Source organism: Rhamphochromis longiceps, linkage group LG3 (genome assembly GCF_057381845.1).
Source record: "Rhamphochromis longiceps isolate RC_006_pf linkage group LG3, R_longiceps_female_GT1.1, whole genome shotgun sequence".
Classification (NCBI taxonomy): domain Eukaryota; kingdom Metazoa; phylum Chordata; class Actinopteri; order Cichliformes; family Cichlidae; genus Rhamphochromis; species Rhamphochromis longiceps.
This window is the reverse complement of record NC_140559.1, coordinates 29,367,317-29,390,227: the sequence shown is the minus strand read 5'-3', so window position 1 is coordinate 29,390,227 and position 22,911 is coordinate 29,367,317. Positions and strand designations below refer to the sequence as shown.

The 22,911-nt window shown below is 42.1% G+C and overlaps 1 protein-coding gene and 1 long non-coding RNA gene across 2 annotated transcripts in view; both read right to left on the bottom strand.

Annotated features, from left to right (window-relative positions):
* LOC146673885 (F-box/WD repeat-containing protein 7-like) overlaps positions 1–22,911 on the bottom strand; it is a 48,526-nt gene that overhangs the window by 17,609 nt on the left and 8,006 nt on the right. The window lies entirely within an intron of this gene.
* On the bottom strand, positions 7,080–8,586 carry LOC146673886 (uncharacterized). The gene is made up of 3 exons (XR_014909062.1): positions 7,986–8,586; positions 7,864–7,897; positions 7,080–7,752 (listed from the first exon to the last, which is right to left on the bottom strand). It is a non-coding gene; the product is annotated as an uncharacterized LOC146673886 (long non-coding RNA).

Here is a 22,911-nt window from a genome sequence, read left to right as displayed (position 1 = left end):
TTTGATTGTCATACACCTGTTAACCTGCTCGTTAATGCACATATCTAACCTGTCAATCACATAGCAGCACTCAGTGCATTGAGGCATGCGGTTGAGATGACCTGTTCAAACGTAGGATTAGACTGAGCGAGACGGGTGTATTTCAGAAGCTGCAGATCTGCTGGGATTTTCCCGCACGACCATCTCTACGGTTTCAATGATGTCAGAGGTCAGAGGGGAATGGCCAGAGTGCTTCACGCTGGCAGGAAGGCAGCAGTAACTCAAATAACCGCTCACCACCAAGGTATGCAGAAAAGCATCTCTGAATGCACAACACAATAGGCCTTAAAGCAGCAGAAGAGCACAACACGCACCACTCCTGTCACCTAAGCACACAAAGCCAAGGCTACAATTCACAAAGGATCAACACAATGGAAAATAAAAAGAATGAAGGAAAAAATGTTGCCTGGCCTGTTTGCTGCTGGGACAGGCTACGTCCACACAAAACATAGTTTCCATTTCTATATTTCGAAAAGAAGGACAATGGTGATTTTGTCTCACAGCATCAAATATGTGAACCTTTATCGCCTTCTTCAACAGTGCACCGTGTTATTGTTTGTGGGCTGCTGATTGGCCATTTCCTCAGTGGTTAAGGCTACATGACCGTTTTTTTGACTGAGTTTTTTGTCCAAAACAAAAAACAAAAAAAAAAATCCAGGAATGCTATACTAGCAACGTGTACCTAATGAAGTGGCATAAGCATATTAGCAAATTAGATGTTTAATAGGTCAGGCCAGTAAAATTATTGGCTCATTTAAAATAACACTTGAAATTGTTTCCCTTTCGTCAAGTGTCAAAAAAAGTATCTTGTGAAACTGTTTTTTGAGCCGTCCGTTCATAAAACTGACACCTCGACAAAACCATGAATCGGTTTGTTTCCACGTCTCAAAGCAAAGCAGCTGAAGTAAACCAGTCTAAAAATATATATCTACACGCTTACAGGAAGTAGCACTAAAAAACAAATACCCAGACTTTTTCTCACAATTTAAAAAGTTTTTCATTACTTCACAGAACACTTTCAAGCTTCAGCGTTGGTGTTTTTGGCTGCTGCCATTTTGACTTTTTTGGACCAACTACCTGTTTGTGGTAAACAGAGGGTTTAAACAGTAGGTGGGTGGGGCTTCTGAGGCGCCCATATTAGGGACATCCCCTCTCTGCTGCCTTGTCCCAATCCCCTCATGAAATAAACTACTGTCGCTGTCTTTGTGAGTTGGAAATCTGACTTGAGATGGGGTTCAAGACTCAAATTCTGACTGGGAACTTTGAAATTCTGGCTACAACTTATTCAGGAACGTGTCATAAGACATCATATGGATCCAAAGTGTGAAGCGTGAGCTTTCGGCTCACACGGATCCCTGTCACCCATCACTGTAACAGCAAAGCACAAAAGAGAACTGTGTCTGGACCAAAGCTGAAAGCCGACCACTGTAAACATTGTGACGTTACTGTGAAAGAACGGCCACACAGGCAACAGGAATAAATGTGACATGCTTTCACATAAACAAACACACACACCCACATATGGGCACAGCAGGGGGTTGTTGGAGGTTGCAGCTTTCTCACAGCTGATTGACCTGAAGGTCGAGTGACACTCCCACAGGCGCGCACACACACGCAAGCGCACACAAACACACATTAGGCAGCTCTGGGAGTTGGTGGAGGTTAATTTGGGAGGTCAAGCCTTTCACTCACTGCCTGCAGAGACAAAACATCCAACACCTTCCCCCTCACTTACCTGTAGAGTTTTTTTTTCTTGCCTTATCTTCCCCTTTCTGGATCTCTCTTCCTTTGTTACCCTGCTGGCCTGAGACGCTCTGTTTTTTCCCTTCTCGTCTTATCTCGATTACATGCGAGCGCACGGAGGAAGTTGCTGTATAAACTTGGCATCCAGAAAAATGGAAACACCTGTAAATCCAACAAAGCAGCCCTGCAGCCGGTCAAACTGCATCAGTGCTGAGGTGGTTACGTACACTCTGTTCAGTCTCAGAGGAGTTTGTGATGCTGTTGTCTTGGCTGTATCACAGACAGAGAGAGGAAAAGCTGTATATTAAAAACACCTGAATGTATAACCCATACGAGCCTGATTAACACGTGAGGCGGGATACGCTCGGTCTTTTTTAATTGCATTTACAGACCGGATCCAGATATAATGTTGGCGCCTGTTAGTTTGCTCTGAGCTTAATCAAAGACAAACTTTCCAAACAATGCTAAACAGATCATCAGTGCATGCTCAGTATTCCAGCTTGTGGCCCGTCTCCTGCTACTTTAATCTACAAAGGTTGCCACTGCATTCCTGATTGCGTCCAGAGAGACCATTTCTTCTAAAAGTACAGTTTATTTTAAAAAAAGAGGCACTGAGCTGTTTTTACTTGTGATTTTTGGACTAAAAACAGGAGGACTTAATGGGAAACCGGCTGAGTTCTCAGAACTTCTCTCTCAGAGCATGTACTGCATTTAGTAACTGATGCTGCTGCTTATAAGCGACGACTGAAACCAAATGCTGTGCCGGCAATTTTGTCCAATAATGACTCTGAAAGCTCCCGGATAGTGAGTGAAAATTGCTTTGAGTAACATGAAAAACGAGCGATACAAGACATCCTTCTGCTGGTCCGTGAACTCTCTGCTCCGAAAGCCAACCAGAGGTCGTGACCTTTGTCAAACAGGAAGCGATAACCTGCCAGGTTTAGTCAGCTCAGCAGTCTGAGTGCCCAGTGTTTCCGACTCACACCGATGCAGACGCAGAGGATGGAGGTGTTCACCAAGCGAGTAATTATGGACCATCTCTGCACGTGAACGAGGGCTAAATGTCATCTCCTAACTCACCCCACGAGAAACCACTCATTTTTCCCACACTACATTTGCAGTATGTCATATCCAGCCATGGAACAGCGCCACCCTGAGACTATAAAAACTTTACAAGTTACAGCACCTTAGAAGTACATGAGGCGGCCGCTTCATTTTTTCCCAGCTTTTTTTGAGCACTTATAACTTCTTAAATACAGGACATTGAAACTTGAAAGTCCGTTTTCAGACCCCCCCCCCCCCCCCCCCAACCCTAACCCCCCCCCCCCCCCCCCCCCACCCCCCCACACACACACATTTAACCTCTTAAAACTCCAAACAAACCAACTCGCTGTGCTACAATATGACTCTGAAATCTCATTATTGTTGCATGGCCAACTTTGAGCATGACTTTCAATTATGGCAAAATTTTGAAGCACTACTAAAACATTTTAAAAGAACAGCTGAGATGTTGCGTGACATCAACACAAACACTGAAGTTAGTGTTGAATACTGTGAAGGATTGGACTGATTTTATACACACTTTAATATTTTATCCCCAAACAGACTCTTCACACGCTTCTCCCACAGCAGCTGTCATTTACCTGACCTGCTCTGACCCCGCCTCCTGGCTACAGCCATCCTGATCACCTTAATCATCAGGACCCCGGATGATCTTTAACCTCTGGACCTGCTAATCTATAAACCTCTCTTTCTCTCTGTCATCACATCACTTATTGGTCAATCCTCCTCCCTTCATCTCTTCTTGCTGCTTTGAAGCCTCTCACTTTATTTCCTTTGTGTCGCAGCACTTCCTTCCTCCCACCTTTTCCTTCCATTATATCTGGGACTAATTCTTCTCTTTCTCCTCCTCCTCGTAGTTTCCATTTTGTCATAAATTTGAATTCAGCATCTCCCGCTGTCTGCTTCTAATTTACGTCTTTTTCATCCCTCCACTGCTCTGTTTTCTCCACAGAAACATGCTCGACATGTGTCACAAATTAATCCTGGAAGTCAAAAGCAAAACAGAAGGAGTGCATGAAGACATAGGTGGAAAATACAATGTTTGGGTGTTTTAGAAGCATCCCCATGTCAGTGGTAGGGTTTTAAAAGTATTTTCTGAACCGTGCATCAGCTGATTTGCATTTTTTTTGTATCACCTATAATTCAAAATAACTCCATCATCTAGATTTAAGTCTTATTGTTTTTCAAGTTTCTCCTGTGCACATGTTTATTCTGCAGATCCTTTGTAATGAATAGAAAGTTTCCCCATCTCAAATAAAAAAACTACAGAAACTAAAATTTGCTCTCTGCTGAGAATTTACAAAAGAAGCCACTTTTAGATCAGTGACGACTGAGAATATTAGATGCTCTCCTGCTCGATACAAATCTCTGAAAGCAAACCAACAACACAAACCTGATCTCAGAGAGAGCTGACAATCGTTTTATTTTCCAGCAACTTTGCAACGAATCGATAACTTTACAACAGACGAGACTGCAGCGAATCTCCAAAACCTGAAACAGTATGTACGGTATTATTTAGAGGCTCTAAGCAAAAGATCACTGGTTTGGTCCGAGGAGGAGACACAAATCCCTCTGGGGGTTTCATCAGGAAAAATTCTGCCACACCAAACACGAGCTACCCACTGTGGTGACATCGTGTGAATAAGTGAACAGCCAGTAGTTTAGGCATTTTCAATACAAGACTTTTTTTGTAACACATTTAAATTTCATGCAGCTTTCATTCATTTTTGAGAGTTTGTTTAGTTTAAGTTTTAGGATGTTAGTGACTAGATGGAGGGTGGTCTGTGGTCTCGTTCCCATTTGCCCATGTGTGTGCTGGATTTTTAGCAGCTACTGAATTTTCAAAATAAGAGTAGGTTTTCGTAGCCTGGAGCTCAGATTACAGAGGGCTTGAAAGTGTCAGACACTTTTCTGATTGGCGACACCTTTCTGGAGAAGACTGAAGCAAGTCCAGCATGCTTCAAGCAGTGGAAAAAATAGTTATCAAACACAACACTGGCATTGTGATCATAAACAAGGCTTTAAGTGGGGATGATGGTATCATGTTTGTGCCAGTCTGCAATAGTTTTTGGCTACTCTGAGAGAAAGATTTTGGGTACGAACATCAAAGTTTCCAGTTTGCTGTAGTCCTCCAAAATGCACTGACTAAGGCCAACTGGAGTAGTTCACATTGCTAGTTGTAATTCTACAGCATGTAGATGGTCTGCAAAGTCATGCTGGTCTGTTTACTCCAACAAGCAGTTTCAAACAAAACAAAACACACACAAAAAAATGGACGTATGAAGCCAACTATACTTGGGTGGTCTGAAGTCCTTTGTGTGAGAAACCCTGCATCTACAGCATTCAGATCCCAAGCTGTAAATCTTTAAACATCTGAAAGGACCATCATAAGTGACGAGAGGAAGACAAGTCCTGCAACAGATGGTCTGACCCCCACACAGAGCCCAGATCTTATCATCATGGAGTCGGTCTGTGATTACTTCAACTCAGACAAACAAAACTCTTTCGGATAGTACTGATCAATGTCCAAAAACACAGAGTGTCTCTATACAGGAAAAAGATCACCAGCTTACATCTCTTCTTCGTGTATTTTTCCCTCCACCCTGTTCATCCTTCAAAGCTCAGCCTCCCTCCCTCTCTGGTATGCAGACCCACAGAGTCTCTCGCTCTTATGACCTTGTAAAACCTGAAGCTTGTGTGAGTGTGTAAGTGTGTTCTGCATTAAAGCACACCCTTTCCCACACTCAAGGACTTTGAGTGCATGTAAATTTCCAGAAGCTACTCTCCACTCGGTCGTGCCGCTCGTTATGTAGCAGCAGAGCTTGGGAGACCCTGTTAAGGCTGATATGACGCTCAGCTGATAAAACAATGGATGGCATGTGTTCACAGAGGTGGCAGCAGTCCTTGTTGCAGGGAGAGTGCATGATAACCGCGCTGCTCTGTGGGGACTGGAGTATATCGTGGTATACGAGATAATCTTTGTTCTAGGGCTTAAATTTGGCCAATTTTATGGTCAAGGTTGTCTCGTTGGCGAGCTACAACCTCAGGTTGTTTCTGCTGAATGTTTTCCATCAGGTGCTTTGAGACGTTACAGAAGTTTAAACTGACATCTTGCCCTGACTGAGGGACGAATTGTTGATGCCCACCACTGTGAAGGAGTCACATTTCTGACCTTATGTGGCACATTTAGGCTAGGCAATAACACCACCTAGAGTTTAATTATGTTTGCCTTTTGCATCTGCAAAGGGCACGATACAGCAAAAGTGACATCATATGTTGGTGCAAGCCGCACTTTGGTGTCATGTCAGACAGTTGTGCTGCCACTGAAGCCTCCTGGTAAAAGACAACCATATGAGCCTTCCACACCATAGCTGATGTGCGTTGTTCAGGAGAATATTTTAGTGTACACCCACGCCACACTGGTATTAATGGTACAGAGTTATGGTGGCAGGTTTCCGTGCAAAGTGACTAATGTGGTGGGTACAAATAGTTGGAGAATGTGTAGTGTTGAAGACAAAGCTCTTTACAGGAACTTATCCTTTCATACATGCTTGTAAAGGCAGGCACACCTGTGTGAATGGGAGTGAAAACACCTGAATACAAAGATTCAGAGGTGTCGCCCATTATTTTTTGACAATGCAGTGTATTTAAAAGTATAAAGCCATTCTTCAGGTTGGTTTGGGACATACGTTGATATTTGCTCTGTGGTAAAATAGATGTGGACATGAAGACGGTTAGAAGTGGTCTTTACTGCAGCAATGCTTAAAGCTCAAAGGGGAACTCAGCCAAAGTTCAAATTCTGTATGGCTTAAGTTTTACAGGAGTTCCAGAATTTGAACCTCACAAATCTTCCTTATAATAAGCATTTGTCCTCCAGCTGTAGTGATGAATAAGTTGCAAAATGAAGAAACTTCATGTAGAGATGTTAATGGTAAATGGTAAATGGCCTGCATTTGTATAGCGCTTTTCTAGTCCCTAAGGACCCCAAAGCGCTTCACACTACATTCAATCATTCACCCATTCACACAAACATTCACACACTGGCGATGGCAAGCTACATTGTAGCCACAGCTGCCCTGGGGCGCACTGACAGAGGCGAGGCTGCCGGACACTGGCGCCACCGGGCCCTCTGACCACCACCAGTAGGCAAACACGGGGTTAGTATCTTGCCCAAGGATATTTGGCATGCAGCCAGGAGGCAGCCAGGGGCCCGTTCTTCGTACCTCGCTAAGTAGGTTAGCCGGATTAGATTGTTGACGATTTCGCGTGATCCTGGATCAGTCGGTTCCCCGAAGCTCATCCGGGACTTGCTGTCATAGCAACAGAGCCGTAAGCGTAAACCTGCTCGGGAGCAGGTTTACTTTATGTAAACAGGATTAGATCGCGGCCACGCAGGTATGTCCGCTTCATTTATACGAAAGCAACAGCGATAAATAAATAACATCAATGTAACTGAAGATAATGCAGCACTTGATCCTTTTATTGATTTCACACAGATACATACAGGTCATTTCCTAAAAAAGGGAAATGTACTATTAACATTCTATTACATGTATGTGATTATTACAGATGTAATTCATATTTCAGAGTAGTAATTGTAAATTACTTCGTGTAATCAAGATGAGAGACCACGGCTATAAAAGCCAAGGTGGATTTGGGAAGCCTGTCGCAGCCATGTCCTGTCCGTTTACGCGAGCAACCCATTGCGGAAGGTGCAAGATTGATAAGGAGAGTCCTCAGAATTCAGCGTATATTGCGGGACAGACAGGATCCTTTAGCTCAGCGCGACAGTGTGCTCATAGAGAGATATCGATTTTCCCGTGAGGATATTATTTACTTAACCAACTTGTTGACGAGGGGGTGCAGGACCACCACCTGTCTTTTTTTGCTCTGCCCTTTTCTTGGTTGCTGTTATAAACAAACAAACAGATTATTTCAGGGTCTCTTTTCAAGAGACTAAAAGCAATATAAGTGATAAATATTACCATTCTGTAGAATATTCTTATATTTCACTTTTACTTGTTCCCATGTTCTAGTGGGTCCTGTTGTGGCTCTAATGTGAAAGAGGATATAATATAACAATATAATATAATGTAATATAATATTGGATAATATAGTGTAATATAATAAATCTACCCTACCGCCTACTGGTGTTGGCCAGAGGGGCCGATGGCGCAATATGGCAGCCTCGCTTCTGTCAGTCTGCCCCAGGGCAGCTGTGGCTACAACCGTAGCTGCCTCCACCAGTGTGTGAATGTGAGAGTGAATGAATAGTGGCATTGTAAAGCGCTTTGGGTGCCTTGAAAAGCGCTATATAAATCCAATATATTATTATTATTATTATTAAATTACTTACGAGTTTAATTTGTCAGCAACTTCCTGCCAGCCCTCGCTCCTTGCTTTTGCAGCCTTTGCAGTGTTCCCTTGCGTTCTGATTAAACTCTGAAACTCCTGAAATCCCTCACTCAGGAGTTCTTGCTCTGCTGCCGAAAAATACCGAGCCGAGCGCGCTCCTTCGACATTTTCGCCGACCAATCAGAGGGTTGCCGATCAATGTTTCTACTATCGATGCGTAGCCCCTTTTATGACACCCAGTGATGTCACATTACTGCGTCCAGCTGTACTAATCGTCAACAGCAGGTGTGTTCGGGGAACCGGATTAGCGAGCTCACGGTTAGCGCGATGATTTGATCTTGGATGTGTCATTTGATCTTGGATGTAGTAAGCGACGTACGAAGAACGGGCCCCTGGGATCGAACCACCGACCTTCTGATTAGTGGCTGACCTGGGGCCCGTTCTTCGTACCTCGCTAAGTAGGTTAGCCGGATTAGATTGTTGACGATTTCGCGTGATCCTGGATCAGTCGGTTCCCCGAAGCTCATCCGGGACTTGCTGTCATAGCAACAGAGCCGTAAGCGTAAACCTGCTCGGGAGCAGGTTTACTTTATGTAAACAGGATTAGATCGCGGCCACGCAGGTATGTCCGCGTCATCATACGAAAGCAACAGCGATATTCCACCACTGTTTCACCATAAATAAATAACATCAATGTAACTAAAGACAATGCAGCACCTGATCCATTTATTGATTTCACACAGGTCATTTCCTAAAAAAGGGAAATGTACTATTAACATTCTATTACATGTATGTGATTATTACAGATTTAATTCATATTTCAGAGTAGCAATTGTAAATTACTTCGTGTAATCAAGATGAGAGACCACGGCTATAAAAGCGAAGGTGGATTTGGGAAGCCTGTCGCAGCCATGTCCTGTCCGTATACGCGAGCCACCCATTGCGGAAGGTGCAAGATTGATAAGGAGAGTCCTCAGAATTCAGCGTATATTGCGGGATAGACAGGATCCTTTAGCTCAGCGCGACAGTGTGCTCATAGAGAGATATCGATTTTCCCGTGAGGGTATTATTCACTTAACCAACTTGTTGACGAGGGGGTGCAGGACCACCACCTGTCTTTTTTTCCTCTGCCCTTTTCTTGGTTGCTGTTATAAACAAACAGATTATTCCAGGGTCTCTTTCCAAGAGACTAAAAGCAATATAAGTGATAAATATTACCATTCTGTAGGATATTCTTATATTTCACTTTTACCTGTTCCCATGTTCTAGTGGGTCCTGTCGTGGCTCTAATGTGAAAGAGGATAAAATATAACATATTATAATATAATGTAATATAATATTGGATAATATAGTGTAATATAATAAATCTACCCTACCGACTACTGGTGTTGGCCAGAGGGGCCGATGGCGCGATATGGCAGCCTCGCTTCTGTCAGTCTGCCCCAGGGCAGCTGTGGCTACAACTGTAGCTGCCTCCACCAGTGTGTGAATGTGAGAGTGACTGAATAGTGGCATTGTAAAGCACTTTGGGTGCCTTGAAAAGCGCTATATCAATCCACTCCATTATTATTGTTATTATTAAATTACTTACGAGTTTAATTTGTCAGCAACTTCCTGCCAGCCCTCGCTCCTTGCTTTTGCAGCCTTTGCAGTGTTCCCTTGCGTTCTGATTAAACTCTGAAACTCCTGAAATCCCTCACTCAAGAGTTCTTGCTCTGCTGCCGAAAAATACCGAGCCGAGCGCGCTCCGTCGACATTTTCGCCGACCAATCAGAGGGTTGCCGATCAATGTTTCTACTATCGATGCGTGGCCCCTTTTACGACACCCAGTGATGTCACATTACTGCGTCCAGCTGTACTAATCGTCAACAGCAGGTGTGTTCGGGGAACCGGATTAGCGAGCTCACGGTTAGCGCGATGATTTGATCTTGGATGTGTCATTTGATCTTGGATGTAGTAAGCGACGTACGAAGAACGGGCCCCAGCTCTGCCACCTAAGCTACAGCCAAGGTTTTCATAACATACTGCTGCTGACAGTGATTGATTTTTAAAAAGAAAACGATGTATTCTCTTAAAAATGCATGCATTGTAATATTAGAAAGACTCCAAATCCAGCAGTCAGAATTACAGAGTCACTCTGTAGTTACTTCACCATCTCTGCACACTGGAAAAGTAAACGGTCAACTTCAATGGGCAGTCTAGTGAGGGATTATAATATTATTTTATGCCATGTTAGACCCCTAATTAAAGATTGTGAATTATTATGTAGTTTTAGTTTGCATTATTCTCCTGAATTAGAAGAAGGTGATAACTATTGCATTTGTTAAACTGATTTGCATTACATTAGACTGCTGATTTATTGTGACTGAATGATATTGTTTTATGATGCATTATACTGCTGAGTTATAAGAAATACTGTTTGCAGAAAGTCATCGCCTTATTTGTCTGATTAGAAGAGAACAGAACATGCTGGAGTTTTCTGCCCCATCTCAGCAGGAGCAGATAAACATGGAGCCAAGGTCGTAGCTTAGGCGCTGTGTGAGAGAAAGAATGTCAATGTTTAGGCTTTTATGATTAGGTGGGGGCCACTAGAGGCTATAAGAGTTTGATCAATGCTCCACCATTTTGAGATCTGATGCTGTCTGCGTACGGTGTCCATCTCCCACGCGTGTGATCATTAAAATCATCGTTTGACTCAACCTGGCCGGACCAGTGTTGTTATTGTGGTTTTTCCTCTTGTATCCATCCCCAGTATTTGAATCCGTAACAGTAGATAGAAAGCACTCTTCTCACACACACTAGGGGAACCTCACTTCCCACTATTAGTTCCTATCTTTTACAAAAGCGCCTGTTTATTTCCTTTGGCTCAATGACTTTGCAATCTAATAAAGCAGATTTTCATTTCTCATTGTGTTTTATGCACCAGCTCATCTCTCTGATAGTCCTACTGCCCACGAGGCCTGTAAGCCCAGATTACCAACTTTTTCCCCCAGCGCTTTGTCCAACATCTGTTTTAACTCTGTTACCTTAAGTTTAGATACAGGAAATATTTTATTATAGTTAGGCTTCGATTTAGAGCTCTTTGCGTTCTCTTCTGTTAGCTCTCTCTAACAGGCAATACAAATCAAAATACATTTATTTTTTGTGCAAGGTTGATTTTGATTTTATCTGCTGTGACAATTTCTGATCTTAACCCAACTAGGTCAGAATCCACAGAAACTATTTACACACACTCCAAAAAATTATTTTCACTGGTCTCCAAGCAGCTAGGGTTTGGAGCTATAGCTGGGGTCATCAGCAGTGACCTCACAGGGTTAAGCTCACCAAGTCAGTCTGAGTCACTCACACCAGTGAGGTTCGACTGTTATTAATCGGTCGAACCTCACCCAAAGGAAACCCCCCCCCCAGAGGTTGCTTTAGGATGTTGTGGCCCAGGACTGGTTCTGGTCCTCGGGCCATGTTTTGCTCTGTGATGGCAGAGTTACACACTCCAGTCTCTGTAACCCTAAATTGGGTAAGAGGGAGGGATGAGTGTCAGGTACTTCCATTAAAAGCAGTAGGAACATATACTGTGAGGCACAAAGAGAGAGTTGGTACCTAATCTTGTTGAGACAGTGTTGGTGATGTGAGGAACAGGATTTTATTTCTCTTTTCCAGCATGAATATAAAGTAATGCAGGGCAACTCTCCAGAGACTCCGCTATCCATATTTAATGAACTGAATGCACAAATATCAGCTGAAATGAAGGTAAAAAGTTTATAAAGCAAAATAATTTGTCTTGTTCTTTTTTACTTTTTTTACACTTCTTCTATTTCTAAAGAAAAATCGTCAAACCAAATACGTTTTTTGTATGTTTGCGATCCTCAGAGCTAACGATTGTCAGACAGTGAGAAACACAGAGAAAACCACTTCAAACAAACACACAGTCACACTTCAAAAAGGCAAAGGCAGATGTGGACGTACGTGTGTGTGTGCGCGTGCACGCACATGTCTGTTAGCAGGATTACCCTACGAGTGTGTGAGGAATCAATAAGGAGAGAGGGGGGGAGGGGGGGAGGAGAGAGGATCAGAGGAATGTGTGAAAGATTGATTTTCAGCAGATGATGTTTCATCTCTTTCTCTCCGTAGATAGCTGCGTGTTAGAGTAGAAGAAGACCCTCACGCTCAGAGTTCATTTTAGCATCAATAATGCAGCTCAAACAACCAACAGTGAGCGCTTCAAAGGTCAGGAGGTCACCGGCCATAAAGCATGTGCAAAAATATCATAAATCATTCACCCCTCCAGGCTGCAGAGAGATTAAATGTATTTTAACACCTAACACCAGAGAGGCTGGTTTCCAGCATGATGCAGAGCATCTTCCAGAAATGATTCAGTTTCCATTGCAAACACATGCAGCAGATTGCAGCCAATCCCTGAGCTGCTGGAGGTTTCTTCCTGTGAAAACGAAGCTCCTCCTCTCACCCATCAACAAGTCCTGCTTACACTGAGATTGTCTGACTGTTGGGTTCCTCTCTCTACTATTGCAGTCTTTCCTTTACAATTAAAAAGCACCTTGCAATAAGACGAGTGCTGTTGTGAACCAGCACAGTGTAAATGAAATTAATTACAACTGGAAATTAATATAATCAAAAACCTTAATATTGCCAGTATCAGTCAGCTTTGTTCAACTGTGATGTTTCCAGGGTGGAAGGATTAAATCTTTAATGACTTTTAAAAGTATTTCAGGTTTGATCTAATCCACACAGCGCCAAAAGTATACCTACAGGATCAAATATAAACATACATTCACAGTTTTAATAAATGCTGCTGAACGTTATCCAGTGTTTTAACTTGACTACACCAAGGCCTGTTTACTTCTCAACAGTGATCATGAATGACTACAACTGGTAGTTTCTCTTTGCTAGCATAAAATTAAATTTGACAGCACTGCATTGACTGCAATATTCTGAAAAATGGGAAACTTGAAGGAAGATCTAAGAAGGAGAATTGTAGACTTAAACAAGCTAGGAAGCTGTCATGGAGCCATTTCTTAAGAACTGCTCATTCCAAGATCATCAGTTCAAACAATTGCACATAAGTTATTCGGATGTGTCACCACTTTCCAAAGGTCTTGAAGAAACATATATGTCCAAACTGTCACGTTCATGTTCAGGAACAACCAGCTGAGATGAGACAAAGATTTAGTTGTTTGGCCACAGTGACAATAGGTATATTTGGAGGACCGTGTACCAACTGTCAAGCATGGTGGTGGTAGTGCAATGCATATTGCACAATGTGGATGGAAATATGAGAGAGAACTACCTTCAAACTCCTCACATGAAATCAATTTAGATTCAAACTTAAACACAGATCTTTGTCCCAACGCAGCAATGATCCCAATACACACATCTGGGGTGGCTCTATCTCAAGAGGTACAACAAGTCATCCATTATTTGGAAAGTTGGTTGTTTGATCCCTGGCTGCTCCAGTCTGCATGCCAAAAGTATCTTTGGGGAAGAAATGAAAGGTTCATTAAAGTAAGAATGTGTGTCAGTATTAGATAGAAAGCACTTAGGCATAGAAAAAAAATGTATGAATGGGTGTGAGTGGGTGAAGGAGGTGAGTTGTATGAAGTGCTTCGGGGTGCTCCAGTAGAGTAGAACAGCGCTATATAAAGGACCAGTGCATTTACATCAGAACTGGTTTTAGAATGGATAAAGCAGGCTAACACTAAGCATCTGAAACTCCTCAGAATTTATAGACTATGCTTAAAAGACAGATCCATACCAAGGAAACAAACCAATTTAAATGAACTGTAGCAATTTTAATAGACAAAGATATTTCTTATGCTATCAAATAAACATTTACTAGCTTAAATTTAATAGCGCTCCCGTGTTCTTCACCATAAGCCATTAGCAACTGTTGTTTTCTTTCAATTTGCAGAGATATTTTAAGAGTCAAAAACAAGCTTGTGCAGCCACTGAACATAATGGTTGAGTAAGTTATTACAGATTCGTCAGCCCTCAATTAAAAATTACTTCAACAATAAAATGGTACTGTAAAAATAGTCAATTACTAGGAACATCTACCGTGAGGAGAAATTGAGCTTAGCGAGCTAACAAGCTGCCAGGTCTGAAGACAGAAGTCATTTCCAGTGGGACACATTACAGAGGTGCAATGCAGCAAACAACAAGTGGTTTATAATGGAAGTAAACAATGCCACTGCACCGTGCAGAGAGTGTGTGCGCGCGCATGTGTGTGTTCATCTATAATGAATGCCGACAGTGTTGGAGGAATGTAAGGGAGTTAGTGCTCATGTATATTTTAATGAGTACCTCTGTGTGTGTGTGTGTGTGTGTGTGTGTGTGTGTGTGTGTGTGTGTGTGTGTGTGTGTGTGTGTGTGTGTGTGTGTCTCTCTCTCTAAGCTGCAATCGTTCCCAGGGGAGAAATAGAGATTCACCAGCACTAGCAATCAGGATAGGAGGATGGAAGGAAAAAAGGCACAAAGGAAAGAAAGAATTAAGATACACACTCAGAGGAAGAATAAAAAGCCCTGTTAATATGCTGGCCTTGTGTGTGATCAAGCATTAGCATGTAAAGAGGGTAATCCTAAAATCTAAGGAATATGCAGAGTTGCAATATTTCTTTAATACAATGATTAATTCTACCTGTTTGGTATGTGGCAACTATCACAGCAATACAAAAATTAAAATAAAAACTATGTTAAAGTTTGATAAAGAGCAAGTCCACTGGCAGGTACTGGATTCTGGTGCTCCTAAACCAGTGTCTACTTCCAGTTGGGCGACCCAAGAGAACCTCAGAGGAGACGAACCTGAGCTGGAAACTTTTGAACATGAAGGAGCATTGAGTTTACTCTGGGTGCAACTATACAGGGGAGTGTGCACAGGAAGAACCCCTGTCAATCAAATTCAGTGACTAGTAGTGATGACAGGGGTAATAACGGTTAGGAACACGAAATGGCCAGGTGCTAACCATTACAGGAAGTTAAGCAACAACCGATGGGAAAGCAGTATTTAAAAACCATTGTCTATTTGTCTCAAACCTAAAATTAGGGACTTGGCAAAACAGCAAAAATGTTTCAAAAGGTACAGCTTTTACTTTTTCTGTATGGTGGGGTACCAGTCTGCAGGTCTGTGTGACTGCGCCCTTATTCACTTGACCACGACTGTCGCACATCAAAAATGGTGGATGAGTTAACACTGTATGGTTAATGGTCATATTTTTTTTTTAAAGAGGCTTGAAACTTTGCAGTCTTTGCCTCAAAGCATTTTTCCCCACCCACTGCAGGTTGTTGCTCTAGCACCACCTTCACCGCTGCAGAGCTCTCCCACAGACTTCAGTGAAGGACTGTCAAACAGAATCCCTCTTCTTTTAGTCATCTGATTGAAGCCTGCAGCTCAATGACATCAGTCAGAAACATCATGTAGGTGTGTCTAAGAATAAGAAGAAATACTAGATGTGTGGGTGAAGACAGGCACTCAGAAAGAAAAACAGACTGGGGTGGGGGCGCGAGAACGACACAAGCTTCGAGGTTTTAGTGGCATTCTTCAGGTGTCACCTTACACACTGTAAAACACAGGGAACGGGAGAGAGAGGAGACAGGACAGCAGAGCACCTGTTCCTCGCTGTGCTCCCTCGCTCACACACACATGAATGAGGGTCAACGGAACACCGGCCCACCAATAAGAATACAGTTCTGTGGGGTTGCCATGGTAATGGTGCAGTTAGAGAAAGACATGAGTGGTTTAAAAAAATAAAAAAAAAGAGGAAAAAAGGAGAAGGTCGATTTATACTTCAGCTACCACGTTTGAATACCTCACAGTTTTTACTGCACATTTTATATTTAGGCAAACGGGTTACAGCTATGTTATTACAGATTGGCACCTTTTATCCACTTAAATGACTTAAAAAAACAAACAAACAAAAAAAAAACATTACCATCACTATTTAAGTTTTATTTGCTCATGATTTACTAGAAGGTTTATTCCTGTGTGGGTACAACCACTTGTTATAAAAGGTTTTGAAGACAGTTTTCATCTAAACCACATGGCTTCAGTCAATCGTAGTGACTACGTAAGATCACGTGAATATAGGCTAAGACACAAGGCCTGGAGACTAGTCTGCAACCTTTGGGCAAAAACTGGTTGTGTGGGAAAAATAAGTATTCCGCATCTAGTTGGGAGCATTGCGGAGGGTTGATGGCAGTTGCTAAAGGCCAAATCACACAGGTCTACAAATGTGTCAGTCACCTCTGACTTATGGGAACCATCTGTCACTGTGGGGTGGGAGGTGGGGGTGGACTTTTTTTTTTTTACACTACTGCTTGGCTAAATGTTGGCATGTGCTTGCAGACAAATGTGAAAAACTACAGACAACCAGTCATTTTTTTTTAGTTTTTGGTGCAACATCTTCTTTGCAAGCGATTTCATCCAGCCACAGCCAGAAACCTCCAACAGCCACTGCCAAACAGTCCCTAGTAATCATGTCCAACGTTGACGCCAACTCTTGAGTTAGGTGTCCATAAAGTCACATAAAAACATATCTTACATACAATATAGGTGTGGCTTCCTGGTCTGGAAAATTAGCCAATGAATACCCTGAATGGCCTTGTAATAGCCCCTGTTCAGGGCCGGTGGGGGCAGCATCCCTCCAGTTGACAGTTTGATCAGCACCACACTATGTCCATCTTTTATATACAGTCACTGGAAAAAGGTAGAGTTAATGTTCATTCGAATTAGATCCATTGTTTAATCTCCGTAAAAAACCCACTGGTGAATTCTTACCCTGTTATGACTCCATATCAGCTCTAAATTGTGGTGGTAAGCCATAACCACACAGAAAGGAATTACATTTTGTTTTTTATTTTCTCTGTATGCAAAATTAAAAATGAAGATTACATCAAAACAATCAGCTCCTGCATTGAAACTACTGGCAGAAAATGGCCCTGGTGTACAAACATATTTGCATAAATCCTTGCTAAATTCCCACATCTGACAGCTTTGACAGGCTCACAGGAGAAAGTGTCAGTCTGACTGACTGACAAGAACGTTTGCTCCTCGTTTACACAAGAGAACTTGAAAAATCAGGGGGTTTAAAAACACTTATAGCCAATACAAGGTCTGGCTTCAAACCTAGCACTTTGGATGAACTTTCTTTCTCTCTCTGATAATGATTTCTGTCACTACGTACTAGAGCAAGGCGATATGGCCAAAAATATTTATCACGATATACATTTGAAAATGTGTGATAACGATATAACTGACGATATAATTGACGATATAATTGACACGAGACAAAATACTTACAGAATACAACTCCACAACTTTATTAGTGCAAAAAAACCCAAACAAACCCCCCAAAAGAACCAAAACATCAGTGTATTTTCACTTAAACAAGCAGCTGTTTTTTTAAGTGCATTAAAGTTATATAAAAATTTAACAGTGCAAATGCAAATTCCTTGCTGACAGTTTAACCAAAAGGTATTTCCAGTGGAATTGGCTGACATTTCCTCAGCATAACCATGTATAATATCCACAAAGAGGTTATACACACACACAATACGGTGATATTATGTTGAAGCACAGTACATATCACTCCGCGAGACTCCTGCCTACGATAGCTGTAATGCTCCGACAATCCATCAAGCGGTGCGGGTTCGTAGCTTAGCAAAGTCGTACTGAAACATTTGACAGATTTTCGAGCACCATGTACCACATGAAATCGTTTCGAGGTCAGTAAACACAACCAGAATTCATACATAAGGAGCACCAGATTATAAGGGGCACTGTCGACTTTCAGAAAAATCAAAGGATTGATTTTAACCCTGGAGAACCAATGGGGTCAGAGCCGACCCCATTGGTTTTCTAGGGAAACCATGGGGTCAAATTTGACCCCATGGGTTCTCCAGGGTTAAGTGTGCCATATTTTCTGAAAAACACGGTAATAACGACGGCCCGCTAGCATGTGCTACCAAAAATAGTGCTTTGTTATGTATCTGATGGACGAAAGCCAAACCAGTTCCACACCACTGAAGTTGCAGCATTTTTACAAACCAATTTTGGTTCATCTGTTTCATTCAACGATCCGCTTTCGCGCTTCTTATTCTCCATCACTGCCACACTTTTTCCACCATGTGCGTATGTAAACAAAGGCACTGCACATGCGTGTTTTACCCGTATTCTATCGCGATATTTCATTTTCTTATTGTTGCCCAACATTATACCTGTATTACCATGAATGGTGTGATATGGCCCAGCCCTACTACGTACTACAGTAAAGAAAAAGCTACAAGAAACAAAAACCATCATGACATCAGAGTTTCAATAAAGAAGATACCAGCTCTATATTAAAAGTTAGGCTGAGCAAAAACTGAGAAAGAAACAAACTGAATCTTTTTTTTTTTCCTCTTCCAAGACACCGGATATGAAAGAACTGAACTACATTTTTCAGTAGTTGTGTCAACGTGCCGCAGGGAGACTTTACTGTAACCGGAAGGTCACAGATTCAAGCCTCCGTCCTGCTGATGAGCAGAAGAGTCCAGGAATGCTGCAGCTCGAGGAATGTGTGTGTATGACGCGCCGACTCGGCGTGGCCGGACCTGACTGGCTGGAATGTGACCGCATGCGCACACAAACACACACACACACACACACACACACACACACACACACACACACACACACACAGAGCGTGGGTATGAGGGTGTGTTATGGTGTGTATAAGCAAAAGGAAGAAAGACTTGGAAGGCAAACAGAAAGACCAACTAACAAATTATATGTTAGATGTTCCGTTTTGTAGGTTTGTGTACCTGTGGTAGAAATGCACCGTATTGAACGAACTAGACCAGATGATGTCATTGATATTGGTGAAATTAAAATATACCGAGTGCATTTCTTAGGAAGGCACGAGTAGCATCCTCCAGGTCTGAAAAATGAAACCTGGAGATACAAAAAAGTGCAGTACCTCTAATGTCCACTTGAGGCCCACTCCAAAAGTAAGCCAACTCTAATAGAGTCCTGTGTTAAAAATGTCCACAGTCTAGTAAAAATGGACTTTAGCCATCATGCTAAAAAGTTACCAGCTTAACATAATGGGCATGGCGTCTTTGATTGGCAGCTGTCCCAGCACTGCTCCTAGCTGTCAGCGAGGCTTCCCCTGCTTTCAAGTGCCTGAACTGGACACGTTTGTGATGTTGGTGCCTGCTGGAGTGAAATGATCTAAAAATAAAAAATAAAATAATAATTTTTTTTTTTTTTTACAATACATATGTTTTTTAGTCTACACTGATTAGCAGCTGTCTAACTAACCTATTGGTGGATAAAGTGCTATTTAACCCTCTTGACCATATGTGTTAATTTCTGGCTAAAAACTCCCTACAGCAACGTTTTGACAACCAAATTTATTCATTTATTTAGTTTTAGTCTGAAACCAATAAGCTGCATTGTATAAAAGAAGCACCCATCCATCATTTATAGACAGAAGAAAGCTGACTCTCTGCCAGTTCTGTGCTTTGAAGTGGCTTCCTTTCTCACTTTGTGACGTCTACATCATGACAGAAAAATGGAAATTTCCTACATTTTGGCCCAGACATTAAAACGCGGCCTCCTCTAACAGTAATACGATTTGGTTCATCCCTCCTGAAACTCACACAAGAGACACCACGTTTCAGACCCTGTACGAGCAAAGGAAAGGAAAAGTGTGTGTTCGCATACCAGACATGCCGTTGCAGATCTAATGTGCCTCCACTCATGCCAGTCATCTGACCCTAGTGAGGTCAGTGTGTCTGTCATGTGTCTTTCACAGACATTTTGAGTGAATAAGAAACAGACCGAGTGTGTGTCAACAAGGTCACACTAAATCGGTTTAAAAACTAAGATAAAACCTCTTCACTGAGCATTAAAGTGTATTAATATAATTCCAGTACAAGTGTGTGTGTGTGTGTGTGTGTGTGTGTGTGTGTGTGTGTGTGTGTGTGTGTGTGTAATCCTGTATACGTGTAGTAGTCTAGAAAAAAAAATGCTCTTAGATTACAGATCAGTGCCCTAGTTTTTCTGTCTGCTCCCTTGCAAACACAAACATTTGTACATTGTGGGGACCCTCGCTGATATGGCCACTAACCATCACGCCTAAAAGCCTCGACTCAATTTTAAATTCAACCAAACCCACAGCATCTTTTAAGAAGTCAAATAGGCCCTTACAAAGACAGTCATGCATCGCCCATCAGCAAACTTGACTTAAAAGGAGAGAAAAAAAAAAAAAAAAAAAAAAAAAAAAGAACTGCTTTCACGTGTTTTGAACCGAATAAAAACCTAAATGTGCCCCCTAGAGGCCACAGAGAGAAATGCAGAACCAAACCATCAGTTGATCTTCGGGTGTCCCATCATCACACTAACAACTATACACTGTACTGGTTCTGCACCAGTATGACAGTGCATGTGTGTGTGTGCGTTAAGCCATCAGTTCCCATGGGACCAGACTTCATATCCCATGATCCCGCAGTTGTGAGAAGAATCTGAGGAATGTTGACTGCTGCACATTCCCACCCACACCTCCCTCTCGGTGTGTGCGTGCTGCGTGCCTATCTTTGTGATGACTAATTTAGTTTGAGTCCTTGGGATTGAGGACATCATTATCAGCTACGAGCATGATGGGATATCTGATGTTCTCACTGCTGCTAGACAGCACGTTTTTTCATTTTTGTATTCGAAACTAATTCATGACATGTGAGATTAAAACATGTGACTCAGGACAGGTTGACTTGATCAGCCTGAAGCTTTTGGCTGATGGCATATAAAAGGTGCTTGAAGCTACTGTGAGGTCACAGGCGGGTTTGTGGACTCTTGATTTGAACATTTTGGCAATCGAGATCAATTTTTAAAAATAAACTCATATTCTACTACTTTATAAATCACAAATATAAGCCACAGACTGAGATGCTTTACCATCTGCAGTATCGTCACTATTACAAACATGATCATAATTTACAACTCCGACTCAGACTCTTGACTTGGAGCCGAAACTCATCAGGAAAACATCACCAAGGTTGTGCATCCAAAGCTTCTTTCAACCATTATCTTTAGGGGTCGCCAAAGCAACCCACCTCACCCTATCCCAGCATCCTCCTCTGTCACACCAACCCTCTGCGTGTCATAATTCACTGCATGCATCCATCTTCTCTCTGGTCTTACACTTGGAAGTTCCATCGCGTTTTTGTTGTGTATCCAAATCATAGACCATAGCTAGTCTCGCTACCATCGTGTAAGCCTTCCCTTTCGCTCTCGCTGCGATCTTTCTCTCACAAATCACCCTGAAACCTGTCTCCATCATGCCTGCACTCTCCTCTTCACCTCTCTTTTGCACCAAATGCTATTGGATCGTTGACATCAGCTATTTCCCTGTTGTTCCCACATGTATTCTGTCTTGCTTCTACTCACTCTCCTTACCCTTCACTCCAGAGTTTACCTCGACCTCTAGGCTCAATTCGAAATGTCATCTGCCAACATCATAGTCCACGAAGACTCCTGTCTGATCTCATCTGTCACTCCTGCCGCACACCTCACCCCAGCCCCTGGCACCACACTTTCTCTGCCTGTTCTTCATGCAGCACTACAGTTCATCTGCTCTCTCTGACTCCACAAAGACACAGAAACTCCTTCTGACATTCTCATATATCAGCATGATGCCATAATGCTGCTCACAGATCATTATGGCATCATGCTGAGATTTGATTTAGTATGTACTTAATCTAGTATGTGCAAACAATCCCCGTAAGTCGAAAGCTCCACCTTCACACCGCTCTGAAAAGTTTCAGAAACTGTTTTTCTACTTCTCATTTACATAGTGTAAATAAAATGTGTATATGTGTAAACTTACACACACAAAGGGCATTTCAAACCCTTTGTGTATACACACACACACACACACACCTCTGCATCGGTGTTTCACTCACTACACATCTCTATCAGGTGTATTTCATTCACACTGAGGAGATAAAGTGTGCACTGGCGCCACCTGCTGGATAATTGCAGAAGAAGCAGGAACTCATAAGTATAAAAATATATTGGCAGCAGTAGAAGAAACACTTTTATAGTTTAAAAGTATAAATATACCAATCAGTAAATGGACTTCAAGAGAAAATAAAGATCCTACTGATTTATTCTGTTTGAATGAGACTATCCTCCACTGCTGTGGACCTACTGTGAACACAGTGTAATTACACATGATGTAACAGAACAGACAGAGCTCATTAAAGCGCCTCTCACATTTTAGGATATTTCACCATATTGGATTATACAAAAGCTGCAAGGTAGAAATCGTAAGCAAATTGGGATATTTATCCATATATGCAAACTGTATGAACACTGACCTTTAGCCAATTACAGCAGCAGAATATGATGGGGCATCAAGGCATCTTCAAAAACACTTTAAATATCTGAATGAGGTTTTATACTGGACGACTGTTAAAATAGTTGAAATTTTTAAAATGTCGTTCTTTATCCCAACGTGTTCATGAATAATCCTTAAAGTGTTGTCTCTTTTTACAAATGTGTCAGGCTTTTCAATCATTTGTCAGAGTTTCTAAATTCTCCAGCTCTTTGTTTCCCCGAAGATCTAAAACTGAGGTGGTGAGTATTAGACTGACCCACAGAGGAGCCACTTTATGGGCAAACCTCCAGTCTCAAATAATGAGAATGATCCTTTAATCCAAATA